General features: G+C 34.1%; 1 pseudogene; it reads left to right on the top strand.

Annotated features, from left to right (window-relative positions):
* Positions 1–6,464: 6,464 nt before the first annotated feature.
* On the top strand, positions 6,465–8,733 carry LOC143601351 (uncharacterized; annotated as a pseudogene).
* Positions 8,734–9,454: the final 721 nt, after the last annotated feature.

Below are 9,454 nucleotides of genomic sequence, written 5' to 3'. Positions count from 1 at the left end.
AATTTACCCTTGGGGAAGGTAAGATTCGAACTTCAACAGATGGCAGATGTATGTTGATTCTAATCCCAAATTTCTTAGCATAAGGATCTTATCTAGAAGCATTGTGTCTAACAGTCTGCAAATGTTAAACACACCAAAATAGGTGCAAACATTAGCAAATAAATTGAAATTACAACTAAACTATATGATAGAAACAAAAAAAATATAGACTTTGAGAATATCACCCTCTCTTTCTTGAGGGCCCTGACATGTCTACTTAAGAAGAGGCGTGATCAGGCGTTCGTTAACCTATTTGAGTACCTCTGAGGCTTTGACCCCTAACAATCTTGCAACCTTGAACATTAACAAAACGTTAAAATATCGTTTTAAGTCAGATATCATATGAAAAACAATAAAAAAAATGAAGTAATGTAAATCCCCATAGCAAGTTACTCAAATAATATTGATATAATTGTAGTAATCATACTATACACAAATACAAATTGATTAGAAATACCTACCTGTAGCTTTGTTAAAAGTCCTTTTTACTCTTCTTCAAACTCTCTTTTAAAGAAGCAATTGCTAATTTCTCATAAAGACGAAAAGAACGTGACAACCATAACGTATCCTTTTTAACCTGAAAATAGTGAGAGAAAATATTACATACTGAAAAAGAAGAAATATACCCCTAACCCTTCCCCCTTTGCATTCTAAATAAAAGCCATTTTGTTTAATATGAAAGTACAACTTATTAGCATATGTAGTCGATACATATTTTCTTTCATTCTAAATGAAAATTTTGTTTATAATCAAACTACAACTCATTTAATTTGTGGGTACAAAAATTAACCCTGTTAAAAAGTATGGTTAGCAACGTTGGTTTATTTAAATATAAGTTATATAACTGTATGGAAAAAAATTTGGTCACAAATTCATGAGAATCTTGTTTTTACTTAACAACACTTTCAAATTTGCATATTCAAACCGGATATTTTTGGTACCTTTAAGCAAGAAACGGGTCAATCCCAAGCCAAAGTAAGCTTGGCTCATTGGCTTTCTCGTTGGGCTCGTTTAGTTGGCTCATAGAGACAATAGAACTGAACAACTCATATAAAAAAAAATGACCAAGCATTCTTGCTGGAGAAATTTACAGAATTAGAGCTTCTTAAAAATGATATTATAAAAAGAAGAATGTCACCGATTTTGTAAGAAAAAAAAGTTGAATAACACAAAATCATACAAAAAAAAAAGAGTTGTTCAGTATGGTTTACCTTAATAAAATGAATATACCATTACAAATACTTTCAGCACACTCACTATCTCATTTTACTGTCCATTCCAAGCTTAAGCCATAACACTTAAGCAATGTAAAGGATGCACTTTTATCAATGATTAAATATAAAAAAAGCAAATACCACTCATTAAAAAGAAGAAAAACATATGAATAGCTATAAAATGCATTTAGCTTTCTAAGTAATGGCAAAGCTACCTCCAGAGTACAAAGACTTGGCATGCAAATAACTGTCCGAAACTTACGACGACAAACATAAAACATAACATCATGGGTATATAGAGACAATAGAAAAATAACCTATAACAGACTGTTAGGATATCATACTCCTTAAAAAACCATCATATATTAATCGAGACACCAAAATCATAATTACTACAAAAAATAGCAATACAACCAAATAAAGATTCTAAGAAATCACCCCAAATCATAATTACTATCAAAATCATACAAACAAGTCCCAAATTCTCTAAACCTAAATTATATAAACAAATCCCAAAGTCCCTAAAACCTAAATCATATGAAGAAAATATATAACCTTTCAACTCAATCCTCAAAGTTTTAAGGATTGAGCTGAAAGGTATAGAAGGCAATTAACACGTACCATTCAGTATATCTTTGAGCTGAGTGCTTGACCCCTGCATCAATCCACAAAAATTCTTATAAGAAAATGTAAAATCTAAAGACCCTAAATATAAAAACAACATACTTACCTTTTCAAAAGAAAAACTTGGGAGCAGAAAGCCTCTGCATAGACTTGTTATATCATTAGACGGTCTTTCTCTACCTCGTAGGCCATTAATCGGTTCCTTAAAGCTCGAATTAGTCTTTGCTCTCTGCGAACTCCTGTTCCTTTTTTTGTGCTATCCTCCCCTTTAGCTAGACCCATTACTTTCCTCATCTTCATCGTCGCCATCATTCTCTTGCCCTTCTTTGTTTCTCTGTTTCAAATCATATTTTCACTATGATAATCAACAACAGATTAAAAAAAGTAAGAAATCCTAAAATCAAATTCTAGTATAATTAATAATTCAATTCACTACAACTCCAAATAAATCTACTTTGAATTGTGAGTTTGTAGTCATATACAAATCATGCATATAAACTTAACAACCTAAAGGATTCAATAAACTAACACGAAGTAACTAACATAAGTATAATTTTCAGTGAAGATTGACTTCTATAATAATAATAATAATACAAATAACAATAATATATTGAAATACAAAAGATATTTTACCAATCTATTAACTAGTGATAAAAATGAAAAAAAGAACATCGTTCCAACTATATGTAATCATCAATATGAAGAAGATATGCCTCAAAAGCCAATAAAATAAAAAATCCCTAAATTAAAAACCCTTAATTACAACAATCGAACATAGACTGGTTGAAAATGGATACAAATAGAAGAAGCAAAAACATTAATTAGTTAACAAAAAATGAGAATGAATAAAAGAAAATAGTTAAATGAAACCGAATACATACCATAAATTCAACTGAGGTAGTGCAAAAATAGGGTTTTGAATCTGCAACAATTAGAAGAGATAATAAATCAATATAGATGTGGTAGCGAATAAGAATCAATAACACGCACCTGAGAGTGGAAACAAGTCATGTGGTTGGAACCTCCATTGATGCAAAAATGTAGCGGAGTGTTACAGAATTCTGACCATGATTCCAAACCAAGATCTTTGGCAATAAATAACCCTTTATATATAATGGGTGCGGTTACGCTACGAAAATGCTTAACCTACATTAACATACGCGAGACGCTCAAAGGCAAAAGCCTAAAACGCTCACAAAACCTTAAACGCTCGTTAAACGCTCGTTAAACGCTCATTGTGAAAAAAAGTGAAAAATTGATCGATTAACCATCCAAAACTGTTTTTTTTTCGGTGAAGCAATGATTGATTGGATATGTATTGACGATTCCGAGATGTTTGGATGTGATTTCATTGATCGATTCGCGACAACGGGATTCGCGTACGTATTTGTACATTAAGCATTTTCGTATTGGATCTTTCACTATATATAATAACACTTTTTTTTATTTCTTCATGATGATTCATTCCATTTCGCATGTTATTTCCATATACTAAAACACTACATTGCTCTTTTCTGCGAGACTTTAGATTTAAAAAAAATCATCAAACCTATGCTTGAATATTATATTGAACTTTTATATTCTTATATATATTAAAAAATGGAAGAGTAAAGTGCCATTTTCGTCCATGTGGTTTGGCAAATAATACGAATTTAGTTTAAAAAGTTTATTTTTTTCATATGGCCATCCACATTTCCCAATTCTTGCCAATTACATCAAAATCACTAACCCCATTAAATTTAATCGTTAAGTCAGGTATAGACATGTCTTTTAACTATTTCTTTATTATAATATTTATTTCAGTGAACTGCGTTTTTCGTCCATGTGTTTTGTCTGTGCCGTTTTAGTCCAATAGTTTCAAGTTTGCAATTTTCGTTCCTATCTAATTTGCGATTTACGACCTTGTAGTTTCATTTCACTTGCAATTAAACCCGAATTTATTAACCCCGCTAAGTCTGGTCATTAACCCATCTGTATGCCCCTCACGTGACGACCAGTTTTGTCTTTTTTTCTCCCCAAATAAACCTCAGTCATAATTCACAAGCTCCCTTTCGTGAGGGGGTGGGGTGTATGTTGAAACACGTTACGAGCCAAGATCTAGCCACTAACTTCGATACATCAAATCAATACGATTACTAATACGTTAAACGAACACGGATGCGTTAAATACTGTTCATAACATTAAAGATGCAATATATTATGGTGGATACAATAAGTTATGGAGAGAATCCGGCATGGTAACGGTATGGAATAACTTAGGCTCGGATCTCTACTATACAATGGACAGGAGCTGCCTATATATAGGTCATCAGCTCCCATTCGTTAAGTTAGCCTCATTTGTTATACTGTAGTAACGAATGAGACATCATTCGTTATGCCTCCATAAATAATGGAAATACCTTAACGAATAAGCCATCATTCGTTATATTACATAACAAATGGGTCTCATTCCCTATACAATCCATAGAGAATGGCGTATTAACTTAACGAATAGCCTAGTCAACTAACAAATGGATCCATTCGCTATACAATCCATAGCGAATGGGCCATTTCATAATAAATATACTGACTAGACTATCTCTAACTTATTCGATAGGCTACGGACACCAAATAATGCACTAACAGACTCCCCCTTTTCCGTAGCTACCGTATACTTTAACCTCGAACACTTTAATTGCAAATCATCAGTCACAAATCATGCACTAACAGTGTATTTGGGAAAAAGAAAAAAAAGAAAAAATTTCCCCTCACGTGAAGGGCACACTAATGGGTTTAACGGCCAGAATTAACGAGATTAGTGAATTCGGGTTTAACTGCAAGTGAAATGAAACCATAGGAACGAAAATTGCAAATTTGTAACTACTGGACTAAAATCGCAGATTTGGACAAACCACAAGGACGAAAACCGCAGTTCACTGAAATAAGTATTATAATAAAGAAAGAGTGAAAGGATATGCCTACATCTGACTTAACGATTAAATTTAAAGGGGCTAGTGATTTGGATGTAATTGACAAGAATTGGGAAACATGGATGGTCTATAAGCAAAAAATAAACTTTTTGGACTAAATTCACAGTATTTGCCAAACCACAAGGACGAAAATGACACTTTACTCAAAATGGAATGAGTGAGTGTTATATTTTACTAAAGACTTAATTGCAGTTATAGTTCTTGTGGTGAAATCCAAAACGCAACTTTCAACCATTTGGGGACATTTTCGCAGATAAGCCCTGTGGTGGTTCTTCTTTTTGCAATTTAGATTAACCGTCAAGTCACAAGGTTAGTTTTTCAGTGAAAAGACACTAATACCCTTGCAATTTGCAACAATGTGATTTTTAAATAAATGCAATTTGGACCCTCATTCTATTAAACAATTTCCCTTAGAAAATAATAAAAGACTAAAATAATTATTGATAAAAGTTTGGTTCTGTTTAATCAAATATGATATTATGTTCTTACATAACCATCTCTATACTTATCTAAAACCTCCAATACTCTCATCCCAATTTCAAACCGATTTAAAGGTGTTGTGACTTGATTAAACAAGAATGATGACAAGAACACATGGATTAAGCAAGAAGAAGACAAGTTGTTCGCATATCGATTTTAGGAGTTTGAAGCGGTGGTTGTGGATGTTAGTTGGGCCCCGACGTAGAAACCTCATCGGAGAACTGAACCAACGAAGAATGGAACCGAATGAGGTTTAGGATTAAAGAAAATTACTCGTAAAAAGCCATAGGTCGTTGATCTTGGTGACATTGTTATCTCGTCATCATGTTGGTTGGCTAGATCTAAGAGAGTTTTAACAAAAAAAATGAAAATATATCACTCGGATTGGATGAAGCAAAAGGGTCTTGTTTCAACTATGAGATTTGGAGGTTGAACAAGTGATTGTATGATGGTGGAAACTAAGACGAATGTTCTACTACAAATGGGTTGGAAGGGTATATTTGGGGGGTTGAGGGAGGTGTGATTGTGAGTAGGGATGAACATTTTGTCCCAATTACCCAGACTCGTACCCATATCGTACTCGTACACGTACATGTACCGATTTAGCCTATTCGGTACAGGTATTGGTACTCATTTTTTTGTTGAAATTCGGTACAGGTACAATCGGGTACAGGTACGAGTACGTTTGGTATTTTGTACATGTTTGAAATATATAGGGGTTTAATTGAGATTCTTCATATTTAATATATAAAATAAATTTCCAACAATTTTATTATTGAACAAGTAACAAACGTTTCTTATATATTAAATAAGATAACATCCAAAACTCGAATCAACAAACAAATCACTTAATGTCGGCGACCGAATTAGGGTTCTTCAATACTATCTTATCATTATATCGATGATCAATTTGGTACTTGTACTAATTTGGCCCTTCACTTACCTGTGAAATTACCGATACCTGGACTAATTCAGGCTGTTTGTACTCGTACTAGTACCGGTTTCAAGATCGTCGTAGATTTAGAAATAAAAAAAACAAAGTGGTACAAAATCGGGCACCATACCGAAATACCCGTACCATACCAAAAAATTTGGTACAAGTATTGATATATATTTTTATTGATTTTGGTATGAGTACATGTACGGGTACAGATACAGGTACTGCCCCAAGCTCATCCCTAATTGTGAGGTCCGAGAGAGGATCATTCATGGAGGAGCAACGACTACCGTTGCTTCAACTGCAACCTCAACCTTCTCAGCCACCGCCTCTGTCGGAGTCTCCGATGGTGCAACTGCCATTGTCTTCAAAGTCTCTTATGTCTCATCATTATTACCAAGGTCGTTGTCTTTGTCGGATTTTGGAGGTATTGAAATATCCACCATTAATGGAAGTTGAAACCCTAATTTGGAGGAAAATGATGAGGAAGACTTAGTGCTGGTTCCTGGATCACGCTCTTTACTATAATAATTACTATAATAATAACTTATAAGCTAATAAGTCAATAAGTTGTTTTTTTAAAATTTTTAAAAAGCTTATTGATGTAAGGGTATAATGATTAAAGAGATCTGGGTGGAATGGAAGGGTGTAATAGGTATTTCAAACCTATAAGTTGATAAGTTATCAAATCCCAACTTATTGAAAACCCCCTTTTTAATCTTGTTGATAAGAAGAAAGGTAAAAGTCCTTATGTGTTCCCAAACACTTTATAAACATAAAAATGACTTCTTAAACCTTCACAAGTCATAAGAAAAGAAAAATAAGGAATCCCAAATACGCCCAAGTCTTTACTAAACTAATTTTTTTTTCTAGATCTTTTAATAATAAAACAAACATATCATGTCACAAGAACCGGTTATAACTATTAAGTACCTGAACAAATCTTATATCACCAAAAAGAAAATAAAAAAAGTGAACTCAATTTGGTGCCATCAATAAGACCATGTGTAGTCATACAGTCTCACCCTTGGGCGTTATACGCCACGTAACGCCCAGTCAGAGTTATGGTTTTTTACAAAAACAGAGTGTAGTCATAAAGTCTCCATAACTTTGTTTATTTGTTTTTTAATTCTCGTGCCTTTCACCATCGTTATATACAAAACGCCTAAATAAAAAAATATCCTAAAACGCCCGGGGGAGGGGGGGTGTGTGCCCCCGGCATTATAGGCCAAAACGCCTCCGAAGAAGCCCCACTACGATTGGTCTAAGATTCTAAATAAATTAAACTTTAAAGTCTCAAAATATTTTATTGGGCCTAGTACCAAAAGAGGGTCACAAATTCATCGACAAACACCAAACCCTAGTTACAACAATGAAAGACTTACCTGAGAATCTCATCATGGAGGTTTTATCAAGACTTCCAGTCAAATCAATCATGTACTGGAAGTGCGTGTGCAAAAAGTGGCGGGATCTTCTTTCTGATCCTTACTTTGTTCGTCTTCATCTCTCAAAAAGTGGCGGGATCTTCTTTCTGATCCTTACTTTGTTCGTCTTCATCTCTCAAAAAGTGGCGGGATCTTCTTTCTGATCCTTACTTTGTTCGTCTTCATCTCTCCGTATCGCGTAAGTGTCTAATGTTCTATAGTTGCCCGATATCGTTTTCGGCCAGGAACTATAGAGTGGGCAGAGATGGATCTTCATCTCTCCTTATCGCGTAATCTTGATCCTATTTTTAATCGTTGTGATACTTTTCCCATACTTCTAGTGGGTATAGTGAATGGTTTGCTATGCTTTTTTCATGTTTATTATAATGGCATTTACATTTTGAATCCTGTTTTGGATGAGTATATGATCCTTCCTAAACCACGATTGAAAAGTCCTCGCCCAATAAGTTATGGTTTCGGAGTTTCAATGGCTGGGGAATACAAAGCGACAAGGATCTGCACGGTTGTAATGCAGGTTTTCACCCTTGGCACGGGTCAATGGAGAGTTTTGGAACAAACTTGTTACCAGTTTGACTTAGTAACGATGAATACGTATGCGGAGTCTATTGGCTTGATGATAACCAAATTCATGATTTTGATTTGAATAACGAGACATTTGAGTTATTTCCATCCCCTCCAGGACGTGGAGAATCTAACAAAATGTTGGGAATTCTGAAAGGCAGGTTAAGTCAAGTTTCTTGGTGTTAGGATTAGAGGTTTGGGTGTTAAAGGAAGAAGCGTGGTATAAAGAGATAGCTATCCAAGAAAATATTTGCCCTATTCTTAATTTACGACCCATGTGTGAGTTCATAGATGGTTTAAAAGGTACAAATATATCGATCACCTGCACTAAACGAAGAAGACCGGTGACATATTGTCTTTACACGAATAAGATTCTACACCTAAATATAAAGGGCCTCTTTGATGGGATAATGACTTATCGTCCTAGCTTTGTTAAACTTGACAACTTTAGGTTGGAGAGTTGAAGCCATGCACAACAGGATAAGAAAATTCTACTTGAGACATACTGTTGTCCATATATATTTTTCTGAAAATTGCTATATAATTAGTTTTCATTAATAGTTCTGGTCTTCTAATGAACTTACTCTTTGTTTAGGGATCAAGGTAAGAATGCTTGCTTGGTAGGTGATATTAAACTATGTCCAAACAAAGACACAACTTTGGGTACTACGTTATGTTTGTTTGTTTGTTTTCTAATTGTTGTATTGACCTTTTCTTTTCTTGGTATATTTTAAATTGATGTCTATGGTTTATTTTCTATTTCCCCCCTTTAAAGCGCCTTAAGGTAGCTAGTTGTTGCATTTCTACTAATGAGTTATTTTGGATATTGTAGGTCCCTTAATCGGATCTAACAAAACTATTACTAGTTAACTTGGATCAACCTCTACACTAGCTAGCGGAAATCACTAGTGAGTATTGAGATCTCGGATTTTGTTTGGTATGTATTATTGCCGAGAGAAAGAGAGAAGAGAGACTTTGAGAGTTGCAAGATATGGTTTTTACTAAAGTTTATGTGTGTATGAGTTACACACACTATATATAGTGTGTGTGCTCTTACACTATTGTTTTATTATCCACGACTTATTGAGCTCAAATACGATTGGCCTTGGGCACAAACATACATATAAGGAGAGTCCAACAAGCTAATATTACATAAACTAAACAATAAATACAAATACGAAAGAC

The sequence above is a fragment of the Bidens hawaiensis genome, unplaced genomic scaffold (assembly GCF_021521415.1).
Source record: "Bidens hawaiensis isolate Kalapana, Puna unplaced genomic scaffold, B.hawaiensis_p1.1 tig00056107_1, whole genome shotgun sequence".
Lineage (NCBI taxonomy): Eukaryota > Viridiplantae > Streptophyta > Magnoliopsida > Asterales > Asteraceae > Bidens > Bidens hawaiensis.
The sequence above is the reverse complement of the archived record's forward strand: the minus strand, read 5'-3'. Positions and strand labels throughout refer to the sequence as shown.